This window comes from Hyperolius riggenbachi, chromosome 3 (genome assembly GCF_040937935.1).
Source record: "Hyperolius riggenbachi isolate aHypRig1 chromosome 3, aHypRig1.pri, whole genome shotgun sequence".
Taxonomy (NCBI): domain Eukaryota; kingdom Metazoa; phylum Chordata; class Amphibia; order Anura; family Hyperoliidae; genus Hyperolius; species Hyperolius riggenbachi.
Window position 1 is genome coordinate 83,246,063 of NC_090648.1, and position 12,135 is coordinate 83,258,197.

Below are 12,135 nucleotides of genomic sequence, written 5' to 3' on the forward strand. Positions count from 1 at the left end.
CCATCAGAAGTATGGGCGCCAAGGTGAATTGATGCTCAAGTGCTCTGTGTAATAGGTCTTTTTCTTGCGCGGGTTTCTTGGGAAAGGCAAGTGGTGAAAGTTGACCTAGGCTTAGCAAGAGACTGGCAACTGGTGAGGCCAAGATTTCATGTGAAGATGGTATTTGTGAAGATGTTTGAAGATGCTACAAAGGTCCATAGCAGAGAAAGTTTTCTCTCGGCGAAAGGCAAAATGTTGTAGTGAAGAAGTGAAGCAAGCAGAGCCTAAGGTTCCTGAATGCTTTAGAAAGTCAGTAGATTGGTTGCAAGCTGAAGAAAAAGTCGCAGAGGAAGAAAGTAAAGAGCCTGCCGTGACCCAGATTCGAACCGGGGTTGCTGCGGCCACAACACAGAGTACTAACCACTATACGATCACGGCATGTTTCCTGAGCCAGGTAGGAGTCAAACCTACAATCTTCTGATCCGTAGTCAGACGCGTTATCCATTGCGCCACTGGCCCTGCTGCTGACATATGCGTAGTACGTTTTCCTTGCGGCCACAAGGAAAGTGGGCCTCGTTGAAGTGCCCTATTCCACTGAACATCTTCTGTAGCGAGAACTTCTTTGAGAGATAATCTCTATTAAAATGTCATGAATTTGCTGTCTCTGAGTCCAGATATTCACAATGCTGTTCTAAAAGCTTGAAGAAGGTTGCAAGAGGAGTGCAGAAAGCAGCCCGCCGTAAACCGTATTCACACCAGGTTGCTTGCAGCCACAACAAAGAGTACTAGCCACTATAGGATCAGGGCACATTTTGTATGCTAGTCCTAGCGTTATTCACACATTTCTTAAGGTGATGTTGTTGCAGCTGCACCGAGTGTAGTTAGTGCCAATGGGAAAGTTGCTGGGTGTGAAGACAAGGAGTGAAGCCAAGCAGTATGGAAAGGGTCCTCTGTCTGGGCAGCTGTCTGTTGTGAGTGGGGCACGGCGGGCTAAGTTCTTCTATCTCCTTCTAGGAACAAAATCCTGAAAGCATTATCTCTGCATGATTGATCAGGGTCTGCTGTTAAAGTTGTCTGTGCAGAACAATGTCAAAGCAGAGTTGTCCTTTAAGCATTGCTAGCAGCCATCAGAAGTATGGGCGCCAAGGTGAATTGATGCTCAAGTGCTCTGTGTAATAGGTCTTTTTCTTGCGCGGGTTTCTTGGGAAAGGCAAGTGGTGAAAGTTGACCTAGGCTTAGCAAGAGACTGGCAACTGGTGAGGCCAAGATGTCATGTGAGGATGGTATTTGTGAAGATGTTTGAAGATGCTACAAAGGTCCATAGCAGAGAAAGTTTTCTCTCGGCGAAAGGCAAAATGTTGTAGTGAAGAAGTGAAGCAAGCAGAGCCTAAGGTTCCTGAATGCTTTAGAAAGTCAGTAGATTGGTTGCAAGCGGAAGAAAAAGTCGCAGAGGAAGAAAGTAAAGAGCCAGCCGTGACCCGGATTCGAACCAGGGTTGCTGCGGCCACAACGCAGAGTACTAACCACTATACGATCACGGCATGTTTCCTGAGCCAGGTAGGAGTCGAACCTACAATCTTCTGATACGTAGTCAGACGCGTTATCCATTGCGCCACTGGCCCTGCTGCTGACATATGCATAGCACGTTTTCCTTGCGGCCACAAGGAAAGTGGGCCTCGATGAAGTGCCCTATTCCACTGAACATCTTCTGTAGCGAGAACTTCTTTGAGAGATAATCTCTATTAAAATGTCATGAATTTGCTGTCTCTGAGTCCAGATATTCACAATGCTGTTCTAAAAGCTTGAAGAAGGTTGCAAGCGGAGTGCAGAAAGCAGCCCGCCGTAAACCGCATTCACACCAGGTTGCTTGCAGCCACAACAAAGAGTACTAGCCACTATAGGATCAGGGCACATTTTGTATGCTAGTCCTAGCGTTATTCACACATTTCTTAAGGTGATGTTGTTGCAGCTGCACCGAGTGTAGTTAGTGCCAATGGGAAAGTTGCTGGGTGTGAAGACAAGGAGTGAAGCCGAGCAGTATGGAAAGGGTCCTCTGTCTGGGCAGCTGTCTGTTGTGAGTGGGGCACGGCGGGCTAAGTTCTTCTATCTCCTTCTAGGAACAAAATCCTGAAAGCATTATCTCTGCATGATTGATCAGGGTCTGCTGTTAAAGTTGTCTGTGCAGAACAATGTCAAAGCAGAGTTGTCCTTTAAGCATTGCTAGCAGCCATCAGAAGTATGGGCGCCAAGGTGAATTGATGCTCAAGTGCTCTGTGTAATAGGTCTTTTTCTTGCGCGGGTTTCTTGGGAAAGGCAAGTGGTGAAAGTTGACCTAGGCTTAGCAAGAGACTGGCAACTGGTGAGGCCAAGATGTCATGTGAGGATGGTGTTTGTGAAGATGTTTGAAGATGCTACAAAGGTCCATAGCAGAGAAAGTTTTCTCTCGGCGAAAGGCAAAATGTTGTAGTGAAGAAGTGAAGCAAGCAGAGCCTAAGGTTCCTGAATGCTTTAGAAAGTCAGTAGATTGGTTGCAAGCTGAAGAAAAAGTCACAGAGGAAGAAAGTTAAGAGCCTGCCGTGACCCGGGGTTGCTGCGGCCACAACACAGAGTACTAACCACTATACGATCACGGCATGTTTCCTGAGCCAGGTAGGAGTCGAACCTACAAGCTTCTGATCCGTAGTCAGACGCGTTATCCATTGCGCCACTGGCCCTGCTGATGACATATGCATAGCACGTTTTCCTTGCGGCCACAAGGAAAGTGGGCCTCGTTGAAGTGCCCTATTCCACTGAACATCTTCTGTAGCGAGAACTTCTTTGAGAGATAATCTCTATTAAAATGTCATGAATTTGCTGTCTCTGAGTCCAGATATTCACAATGCTGTTCTAAAAGCTTGAAGAAGGTTGCAAGAGGAGTGCAGAAAGCAGCCCGCCGTAAACCGTATTCACACCAGGTTGCTTGCAGCCACAACAAAGAGTACTAGCCACTATAGGATCAGGGCACATTTTGTATGCTAGTCCTAGCGTTATTCACACATTCCTTAAGGTGATGTTGTTGCAGCTGCACCGAGTGTAGTTAGTGCCAATGGGAAAGTTGCTGGGTGTGAAGACAAGTAGTGAAGCCAAGCAGTATGGAAAGGGTCCTCTGTCTGGGCAGCTGTCTGTTGTGAGTGGGGCACGGCGGGCTAAGTTCTTCTATCTCCTTCTAGGAACAAAATCCTGAAAGCATTATCTCTGCATGATTGATCAGGGTCTGCTGTTAAAGTTGTCTGTGCAGAACAATGTCAAAGCAGAGTTGTCCTTTAAGCATTGTTAGCAGCCATCAGAAGTATGGGCGCCAAGGTGAATTGATGCTCAAGTGCTCTGTGTAATAGGTCTTTTTCTTGCGCGGGTTTCTTGGGAAAGGCAAGTGGTGAAAGTTGACCTAGGCTTAGCAAGAGACTGGCAACTGGTGAGGCCAAGATGTCATGTGAGGATGGTATTTGTGAAGATGTTTGAAGATGCTACAAAGGTCCATAGCAGAGAAAGTTTTCTCTCGGCGAAAGGCAAAATGTTGTAGTGAAGAAGTGAAGCAAGCAGAGCCTAAGGTTCCTGAATGCTTTAGAAAGTCAGTAGATTGGTTGCAAGCTGAAGAAAAAGTCGCAGAGGAAGAAAGTAAAGAGCCTGCCGTGACCCGGATTCGAACCGGGGTTGCTGCGGCCACAACGCAGAGTACTAACCACTACACGATCACGGCATGTTTCCTGAGCCAGGTAGGAGTCGAACCTACAATCTTCTGATCCGTAGTCAGACGCGTTATCCATTGCGCCACTGGCCCTGCTGCTGACATATGCATAGCACATTTTCCTTGCGGCCACAAGGAAAGTGGGCCTCGTTGAAGTGCCCTATTCCACTGAACATCTTCTGTAGCGAGAACTTCTTTGAGAGATAATCTCTATTAAAATGTCATGAATTTGCTGTCTCTGAGTCCAGATATTCACAATGCTGTTCTAAAAGCTTGAAGAAGGTTGCAAGAGGAGTGCAGAAAGCAGCCCGCCGTAAACCGTATTCACACCAGGTTGCTTGCAGCCACAACAAAGAGTACTAGCCACTATAGGATCAGGGCACATTTTGTATGCTAGTCCTAGCGTTATTCACACATTTCTTAAGGTGATGTTGTTGCAGCTGCACCGAGTGTAGTTAGTGCCAATGGGAAAGTTGCTGGGTGTGAAGACAAGGAGTGAAGCCAAGCAGTATGGAAAGGGTCCTCTGTCTGGGCAGCTGTCTGTTGTGAGTGGGGCACGGCGGGCTAAGTTCTTCTATCTCCTTCTAGGAACAAAATCCTGAAAGCATTATCTCTGCATGATTGATCAGGGTCTGCTGTTAAAGTTGTCTGTGCAGAACAATGTCAAAGCAGAGTTGTCCTTTAAGCATTGCTAGCAGCCATCAGAAGTATGGGCGCCAAGGTGAATTGATGCTCAAGTGCTCTGTGTAATAGGTCTTTTTCTTGCGCGGGTTTCTTGGGAAAGGCAAGTGGTGAAAGTTGACCTAGGCTTAGCAAGAGACTGGCAACTGGTGAGGCCAAGATGTCATGTGAGGATGGTATTTGTGAAGATGTTTGAAGATGCTACAAAGGTCCATAGCAGAGAAAGTTTTCTCTCGGCGAAAGGCAAAATGTTGCAGTGAAGAAGTGAAGCAAGCAGAGCCTAAGGTTCCTGAATGCTTTAGAAAGTCAGTAGATTGGTTGCAAGCGGAAGAAAAAGTCGCAGAGGAAGAAAGTAAAGAGCCTGCCGTGACCCGGATTCGAACCAGGGTTGCTGCGGCCACAACGCAGAGTACTAACCACTATACGATCACGGCATGTTTCCTGAGCCAGGTAGGAGTCGAACCTACAATCTTCTGATCCGTAGTCAGACGCGTTATCCATTACGCCACTGGCCCTGCTGCTGACATATGCATAGCACGTTTTCCTTGCGGCCACAAGGAAAGTGGGCCTCGTTGAAGTGCCCTATTCCACTGAACATCTTCTGTAGCGAGAACTTCTTTGAGAGATAATCTCTATTAAAATGTCATGAATTTGCTGTCTCTGAGTCCAGATATTCACAATGCTGTTCTAAAAGCTTGAAGAAGGTTGCAAGCGGAGTGCAGAAAGCAGCCCGCCGTAAACCGTATTCACACCAGGTTGCTTGCAGCCACAACAAAGAGTACTAGCCACTATAGGATCAGGGCACATTTTGTATGCTAGTCCTAGCGTTATTCACACATTTCTTAAGGTGATGTTGTTGCAGCTGCACCGAGTGTAGTTAGTGCCAATGGGAAAGTTGCTGGGTGTGAAGACAAGGAGTGAAGCCAAGCAGTATGGAAAGGGTCCTCTGTCTGGGCAGCTGTCTGTTGTGAGTGGGGCACGGCGGGCTAAGTTCTTCTATCTCCTTCTAGGAACAAAATCCTGAAAGCATTATCTCTGCATGATTGATCAGGGTCTGCTGTTAAAGTTGTCTGTGCAGAACAATGTCAAAGCAGAGTTGTCCTTTAAGCATTGCTAGCAGCCATCAAAAGTATGGGCGCCAAGGTGAATTGATGCTCAAGTGCTCTGTGTAATAGGTCTTTTTCTTGCGCGGGTTTCTTGGGAAAGGCAAGTGGTGAAAGTTGACCTAGGCTTAGCAAGAGACTGGCAACTGGTGAGGCCAAGATGTCATGTGAGGATGGTATTTGTGAAGATGTTTGAAGATGCTACAAAGGTCCATAGCAGAGAAAGTTTTCTCTCGGCGAAAGGCAAAATGTTGTAGTGAAGAAGTGAAGCAAGCAGAGCCTAAGGTTCCTGAATGCTTTAAAAAGTCAGTAGATTGGTTGCAAGCTGAAGAAAAAGTCACAGAGGAAGAAAGTAAAGAGCCTGCCGTGACCCGGATTCGAACCGGGGTTGCTGCGGCCACAACACAGAGTACTAACCACTATACGATCACGGCATGTTTCCTGAGCCAGGTAGGAGTCGAACCTACAAGCTTCTGATCCGTAGTCAGACGCGTTATCCATTGCGCCACTGGCCCTGCTGCTGACATATGCATAGCACGTTTTCCTTGCGGCCACAAGGAAAGTGGGCCTCGATGAAGTGCCCTATTCCACTGAACATCTTCTGTAGCGAGAACTTCTTTGAGAGATAATCTCTATTAAAATGTCATGAATTTGCTGTCTCTGAGTCCAGATATTCACAATGCTGTTCTAAAAGCTTGAAGAAGGTTGCAAGCGGAGTGCAGAAAGCAGCCCGCCGTAAACCGCATTCACACCAGGTTGCTTGCAGCCACAACAAAGAGTACTAGCCACTATAGGATCAGGGCACATTTTGTATGCTAGTCCTAGCGTTATTCACACATTTCTTAAGGTGATGTTGTTGCAGCTGCACCGAGTGTAGTTAGTGCCAATGGGAAAGTTGCTGGGTGTGAAGACAAGGAGTGAAGCCGAGCAGTATGGAAAGGGTCCTCTGTCTGGGCAGCTGTCTGTTGTGAGTGGGGCACGGCGGGCTAAGTTCTTCTATCTCCTTCTAGGAACAAAATCCTGAAAGCATTATCTCTGCATGATTGATCAGGGTCTGCTGTTAAAGTTGTCTGTGCAGAACAATGTCAAAGCAGAGTTGTCCTTTAAGCATTGCTAGCAGCCATCAGAAGTATGGGCGCCAAGGTGAATTGATGCTCAAGTGCTCTGTGTAATAGGTCTTTTTCTTGCGCGGGTTTCTTGGGAAAGGCAAGTGGTGAAAGTTGACCTAGGCTTAGCAAGAGACTGGCAACTGGTGAGGCCAAGATGTCATGTGAGGATGGTGTTTGTGAAGATGTTTGAAGATGCTACAAAGGTCCATAGCAGAGAAAGTTTTCTCTCGGCGAAAGGCAAAATGTTGTAGTGAAGAAGTGAAGCAAGCAGAGCCTAAGGTTCCTGAATGCTTTAGAAAGTCAGTAGATTGGTTGCAAGCTGAAGAAAAAGTCGCAGAGGAAGAAAGTTAAGAGCCTGCCGTGACCCGGGGTTGCTGCGGCCACAACACAGAGTGCTAACCACTATACAATCACGGCATGTTTCCTGAGCCAGGTAGGAGTCGAACCAACAAGCTTCTGATCCGTAGTCAGACGCGTTATCCATTGCGCCACTGGCCCTGCTGCTGACATATGCATAGCACGTTTTCCTTGCGGCCACAAGGAAAGTGGGCCTCGTTGAAGTGCCCTATTCCACTGAACATCTTCTGTAGCGAGAACTTCTTTGAGAGATAATCTCTATTAAAATGTCATGAATTTGCTGTCTCTGAGTCCAGATATTCACAATGCTGTTCTAAAAGCTTGAAGAAGGTTGCAAGAGGAGTGCAGAAAGCAGCCCGCCGTAAACCGTATTCACACCAGGTTGCTTGCAGCCACAACAAAGAGTACTAGCCACTATAGGATCAGGGCACATTTTGTATGCTAGTCCTAGCGTTATTCACACATTCCTTAAGGTGATGTTGTTGCAGCTGCACCGAGTGTAGTTAGTGCCAATGGGAAAGTTGCTGGGTGTGAAGACAAGGAGTGAAGCCAAGCAGTATGGAAAGGGTCCTCTGTCTGGGCAGCTGTCTGTTGTGAGTGGGGCACGGCGGGCTAAGTTCTTCTATCTCCTTCTAGGAACAAAATCCTGAAAGCATTATCTCTGCATGATTGATCAGGGTCTGCTGTTAAAGTTGTCTGTGCAGAACAATGTCAAAGCAGAGTTGTCCTTTAAGCATTGTTAGCAGCCATCAGAAGTATGGGCGCCAAGGTGAATTGATGCTCAAGTGCTCTGTGTAATAGGTCTTTTTCTTGCGCGGGTTTCTTGGGAAAGGCAAGTGGTGAAAGTTGACCTAGGCTTAGCAAGAGACTGGCAACTGGTGAGGCCAAGATGTCATGTGAGGATGGTATTTGTGAAGATGTTTGAAGATGCTACAAAGGTCCATAGCAGAGAAAGTTTTCTCTCGGCGAAAGGCAAAATGTTGTAGTGAAGAAGTGAAGCAAGCAGAGCCTAAGGTTCCTGAATGCTTTAGAAAGTCAGTAGATTGGTTGCAAGCTGAAGAAAAAGTCGCAGAGGAAGAAAGTAAAGAGCCTGCCGTGACCCGGATTCGAACCGGGGTTGCTGCGGCCACAACGCAGAGTACTAACCACTATACGATCACGGCATGTTTCCTGAGCCAGGTAGGAGTCGAACCTACAATCTTCTGATCCGTAGTCAGACGCGTTATCCATTGCGCCACTGGCCCTGCTGCTGACATATGCAAAGCACATTTTCCTTGCGGCCACAAGGAAAGTGGGCCTCGTTGAAGTGCCCTATTCCACTGAACATCTTCTGTAGCGAGAACTTCTTTGAGAGATAATCTCTATTAAAATGTCATGAATTTGCTGTCTCTGAGTCCAGATATTCACAATGCTGTTCTAAAAGCTTGAAGAAGGTTGCAAGAGGAGTGCAGAAAGCAGCCCGCCGTAAACCGTATTCACACCAGGTTGCTTGCAGCCACAACAAAGAGTACTAGCCACTATAGGATCAGGGCACATTTTGTATGCTAGTCCTAGCGTTATTCACACATTTCTTAAGGTGATGTTGTTGCAGCTGCACCGAGTGTAGTTAGTGCCAATGGGAAAGTTGCTGGGTGTGAAGACAAGGAGTGAAGCCAAGCAGTATGGAAAGGGTCCTCTGTCTGGGCAGCTGTCTGTTGTGAGTGGGGCACGGCGGGCTAAGTTCTTCTATCTCCTTCTAGGAACAAAATCCTGAAAGCATTATCTCTGCATGATTGATCAGGGTCTGCTGTTAAAGTTGTCTGTGCAGAACAATGTCAAAGCAGAGTTGTCCTTTAAGCATTGCTAGCAGCCATCAGAAGTATGGGCGCCAAGGTGAATTGATGCTCAAGTGCTCTGTGTAATAGGTCTTTTTCTTGCGCGGGTTTCTTGGGAAAGGCAAGTGGTGAAAGTTGACCTAGGCTTAGCAAGAGACTGGCAACTGGTGAGGCCAAGATGTCATGTGAGGATGGTATTTGTGAAGATGTTTGAAGATGCTACAAAGGTCCATAGCAGAGAAAGTTTTCTCTCGGCGAAAGGCAAAATGTTGTAGTGAAGAAGTGAAGCAAGCAGAGCCTAAGGTTCCTGAATGCTTTAGAAAGTCAGTAGATTGGTTGCAAGCGGAAGAAAAAGTCGCAGAGGAAGAAAGTAAAGAGCCTGCCGTGACCCGGATTCGAACCAGGGTTGCTGCGGCCACAACGCAGAGTACTAACCACTATACGATCACGGCATGTTTCCTGAGCCAGGTAGGAGTCGAACCTACAATCTTCTGATACGTAGTCAGACGCGTTATCCATTGCGCCACTGGCCCTGCTGCTGACATAAGCATAGCACGTTTTCCTTGCGGCCACAAGGAAAGTGGGCCTCGTTGAAGTGCCCTATTCCACTGAACATCTTCTGTAGCGAGAACTTCTTTGAGAGATAATCTCTATTAAAATGTCATGAATTTGCTGTCTCTGAGTCCAGATATTCACAATGCTGTTCTAAAAGCTTGAAGAAGGTTGCAAGCGGAGTGCAGAAAGCAGCCCGCCGTAAACCATATTCACACCAGGTTGCTTGCAGCCACAACAAAGAGTACTAGCCACTATAGGATCAGGGCACATTTTGTATGCTAGTCCTAGCGTTATTCACACATTTCTTAAGGTGATGTTGTTGCAGCTGCACCGAGTGTAGTTAGTGCCAATGGGAAAGTTGCTGGGTGTGAAGACAAGGAGTGAAGCCAAGCAGTATGGAAAGGGTCCTCTGTCTGGGCAGCTGTCTGTTGTGAGTGGGGCACGGCGGGCTAAGTTCTTCTATCTCCTTCTAGGAACAAAATCCTGAAAGCATTATCTCTGCATGATTGATCAGGGTCTGCTGTTAAAGTTGTCTGTGCAGAACAATGTCAAAGCAGAGTTGTCCTTTAAGCATTGCTAGCAGCCATCAAAAGTATGGGCGCCAAGGTGAATTGATGCTCAAGTGCTCTGTGTAATAGGTCTTTTTCTTGCGCGGGTTTCTTGGGAAAGGCAAGTGGTGAAAGTTGACCTAGGCTTAGCAAGAGACTGGCAACTGGTGAGGCCAAGATGTCATGTGAGGATGGTATTTGTGAAGATGTTTGAAGATGCTACAAAGGTCCATAGCAGAGAAAGTTTTCTCTCGGCGAAAGGCAAAATGTTGTAGTGAAGAAGTGAAGCAAGCAGAGCCTAAGGTTCCTGAATGCTTTAAAAAGTCAGTAGATTGGTTGCAAGCTGAAGAAAAAGTCGCAGAGGAAGAAAGTAAAGAGCCTGCCGTGACCCAGATTCGAACCGGGGTTGCTGCGGCCACAACACAGAGTACTAACCACTATACGATCACGGCATGTTTCCTGAGCCAGGTAGGAGTCGAACCTACAAGCTTCTGATCCGTAGTCAGACGCGTTATCCATTGCGCCACTGGCCCTGCTGCTGACATATGCATAGCACGTTTTCCTTGCGGCCACAAGGAAAGTGGGCCTCGTTGAAGTGCCCTATTCCACTGAACATCTTCTGTAGCGAGAACTTCTTTGAGAGATAATCTCTATTAAAATGTCATGAATTTGCTGTCTCTGAGTCCAGATATTCACAATGCTGTTCTAAAAGCTTGAAGAAGGTTGCAAGAGGAGTGCAGAAAGCAGCCCGCCGTAAACCGTATTCACACCAGGTTGCTTGCAGCCACAACAAAGAGTACTAGCCACTATAGGATCAGGGCACATTTTGTATGCTAGTCCTAGCGTTATTCACACATTTCTTAAGGTGATGTTGTTGCAGCTGCACCGAGTGTAGTTAGTGCCAATGGGAAAGTTGCTGGGTGTGAAGACAAGGAGTGAAGCCAAGCAGTATGGAAAGGGTCCTCTGTCTGGGCAGCTGTCTGTTGTGAGTGGGGCACGGCGGGCTAAGTTCTTCTATCTCCTTCTAGGAACAAAATCCTGAAAGCATTATCTCTGCATGATTGATCAGGGTCTGCTGTTAAAGTTGTCTGTGCAGAACAATGTCAAAGCAGAGTTGTCCTTTAAGCATTGCTAGCAGCCATCAGAAGTATGGGCGCCAAGGTGAATTGATGCTCAAGTGCTCTGTGTAATAGGTATTTTTCTTGCGCGGGTTTCTTGGGAAAGGCAAGTGGTAAAAGTTGACCTAGGCTTAGCAAGAGACTGGCAACTGGTGAGGCCAAGATGTCATGTGAGGATGGTATTTGTGAAGATGTTTGAAGATGCTACAAAGGTCCATAGCAGAGAAAGTTTTCTCTCGGCGAAAGGCAAAATGTTGTAGTGAAGAAGTGAAGCAAGCAGAGCCTAAGGTTCCTGAATGCTTTAGAAAGTCAGTAGATTGGTTGCAAGCGGAAGAAAAAGTCGCAGAGGAAGAAAGTAAAGAGCCTGCCGTGACCCGGATTCGAACCGGGGTTGCTGCGGCCACAACGCAGAGTACTAACCACTATACGATCACGGCATGTTTCCTGAGCCAGGTAGGAGTCGAACCTACAATCTTCTGATACGTAGTCAGACGCGTTATCCATTGCGCCACTGGCCCTGCTGCTGACATATGCATAGCACGTTTTCCTTGCGGCCACAAGGAAAGTGGGCCTCGATGAAGTGTCCTATTCCACTGAACATCTTCTGTAGCGAGAACTTCTTTGAGAGATAATCTCTATTAAAATGTCATGAATTTGCTGTCTCTGAGTCCAGATATTCACAATGCTGTTCTAAAAGCTTGAAGAAGGTTGCAAGCGGAGCGCAGAAAGCAGCCCGCCGTAAACCGCATTCACACCAGGTTGCTTGCAGCCACAACAAAGAGTACTAGCCACTATAGGATCAGGGCACATTTTGTATGCTAGTCCTAGCGTTATTCACACATTTCTTAAGGTGATGTTGTTGCAGCTGCACCGAGTGTAGTTAGTGCCAATGGGAAAGTTGCTGGGTGTGAAGACAAGGAGTGAAGCCAAGCAGTATGGAAAGGGTCCTCTGTCTGGGCAGCTGTCTGTTGTGAGTGGGGCACGGCGGGCTAAGTTCTTCTATCTCCTTCTAGGAACAAAATCCTGAAAGCATTATCTCTGCATGATTGATCAGGGTCTGCTGTTAAAGTTGTCTGTGCAGAACAATGTCAAAGCAGAGTTGTCCTTTAAGCATTGCTAGCAGCCATCAGAAGTATGGGCGCCAAGG

General features: G+C 47.0%; 18 non-coding genes across 18 annotated transcripts; all 18 read right to left on the reverse strand.

Annotated features, from left to right (window-relative positions):
* Positions 1–425: 425 nt before the first annotated feature.
* TRNAR-ACG (transfer RNA arginine (anticodon ACG)) lies at positions 426–498 on the reverse strand. Its single transcript has one exon. It is a non-coding gene; the product is annotated as a tRNA-Arg (tRNA).
* A 950-nt stretch (positions 499–1,448) lies between these two features.
* On the reverse strand, positions 1,449–1,520 carry TRNAH-GUG (transfer RNA histidin (anticodon GUG)). Its single transcript has one exon. It is a non-coding gene; the product is annotated as a tRNA-His (tRNA).
* An 8-nt stretch (positions 1,521–1,528) lies between these two features.
* TRNAR-ACG (transfer RNA arginine (anticodon ACG)) lies at positions 1,529–1,601 on the reverse strand. The gene has a single exon. It is a non-coding gene; the product is annotated as a tRNA-Arg (tRNA).
* Positions 1,602–2,620: 1,019 nt separating this feature from the next.
* On the reverse strand, positions 2,621–2,693 carry TRNAR-ACG (transfer RNA arginine (anticodon ACG)). The gene has a single exon. It is a non-coding gene; the product is annotated as a tRNA-Arg (tRNA).
* A 950-nt stretch (positions 2,694–3,643) lies between these two features.
* Positions 3,644–3,715, reverse strand: TRNAH-GUG (transfer RNA histidin (anticodon GUG)). Its single transcript has one exon. It is a non-coding gene; the product is annotated as a tRNA-His (tRNA).
* An 8-nt stretch (positions 3,716–3,723) lies between these two features.
* On the reverse strand, positions 3,724–3,796 carry TRNAR-ACG (transfer RNA arginine (anticodon ACG)). Its single transcript has one exon. It is a non-coding gene; the product is annotated as a tRNA-Arg (tRNA).
* A 950-nt stretch (positions 3,797–4,746) lies between these two features.
* TRNAH-GUG (transfer RNA histidin (anticodon GUG)) lies at positions 4,747–4,818 on the reverse strand. The gene has a single exon. It is a non-coding gene; the product is annotated as a tRNA-His (tRNA).
* Positions 4,819–4,826: 8 nt separating this feature from the next.
* TRNAR-ACG (transfer RNA arginine (anticodon ACG)) lies at positions 4,827–4,899 on the reverse strand. The gene has a single exon. It is a non-coding gene; the product is annotated as a tRNA-Arg (tRNA).
* Positions 4,900–5,849: 950 nt separating this feature from the next.
* On the reverse strand, positions 5,850–5,921 carry TRNAH-GUG (transfer RNA histidin (anticodon GUG)). Its single transcript has one exon. It is a non-coding gene; the product is annotated as a tRNA-His (tRNA).
* An 8-nt stretch (positions 5,922–5,929) lies between these two features.
* Positions 5,930–6,002, reverse strand: TRNAR-ACG (transfer RNA arginine (anticodon ACG)). Its single transcript has one exon. It is a non-coding gene; the product is annotated as a tRNA-Arg (tRNA).
* Positions 6,003–7,021: 1,019 nt separating this feature from the next.
* Positions 7,022–7,094, reverse strand: TRNAR-ACG (transfer RNA arginine (anticodon ACG)). Its single transcript has one exon. It is a non-coding gene; the product is annotated as a tRNA-Arg (tRNA).
* Positions 7,095–8,044: 950 nt separating this feature from the next.
* TRNAH-GUG (transfer RNA histidin (anticodon GUG)) lies at positions 8,045–8,116 on the reverse strand. Its single transcript has one exon. It is a non-coding gene; the product is annotated as a tRNA-His (tRNA).
* An 8-nt stretch (positions 8,117–8,124) lies between these two features.
* Positions 8,125–8,197, reverse strand: TRNAR-ACG (transfer RNA arginine (anticodon ACG)). Its single transcript has one exon. It is a non-coding gene; the product is annotated as a tRNA-Arg (tRNA).
* A 950-nt stretch (positions 8,198–9,147) lies between these two features.
* TRNAH-GUG (transfer RNA histidin (anticodon GUG)) lies at positions 9,148–9,219 on the reverse strand. Its single transcript has one exon. It is a non-coding gene; the product is annotated as a tRNA-His (tRNA).
* Positions 9,220–9,227: 8 nt separating this feature from the next.
* Positions 9,228–9,300, reverse strand: TRNAR-ACG (transfer RNA arginine (anticodon ACG)). Its single transcript has one exon. It is a non-coding gene; the product is annotated as a tRNA-Arg (tRNA).
* Positions 9,301–10,330: 1,030 nt separating this feature from the next.
* TRNAR-ACG (transfer RNA arginine (anticodon ACG)) lies at positions 10,331–10,403 on the reverse strand. The gene has a single exon. It is a non-coding gene; the product is annotated as a tRNA-Arg (tRNA).
* Positions 10,404–11,353: 950 nt separating this feature from the next.
* TRNAH-GUG (transfer RNA histidin (anticodon GUG)) lies at positions 11,354–11,425 on the reverse strand. The gene has a single exon. It is a non-coding gene; the product is annotated as a tRNA-His (tRNA).
* An 8-nt stretch (positions 11,426–11,433) lies between these two features.
* TRNAR-ACG (transfer RNA arginine (anticodon ACG)) lies at positions 11,434–11,506 on the reverse strand. Its single transcript has one exon. It is a non-coding gene; the product is annotated as a tRNA-Arg (tRNA).
* Positions 11,507–12,135: the final 629 nt, after the last annotated feature.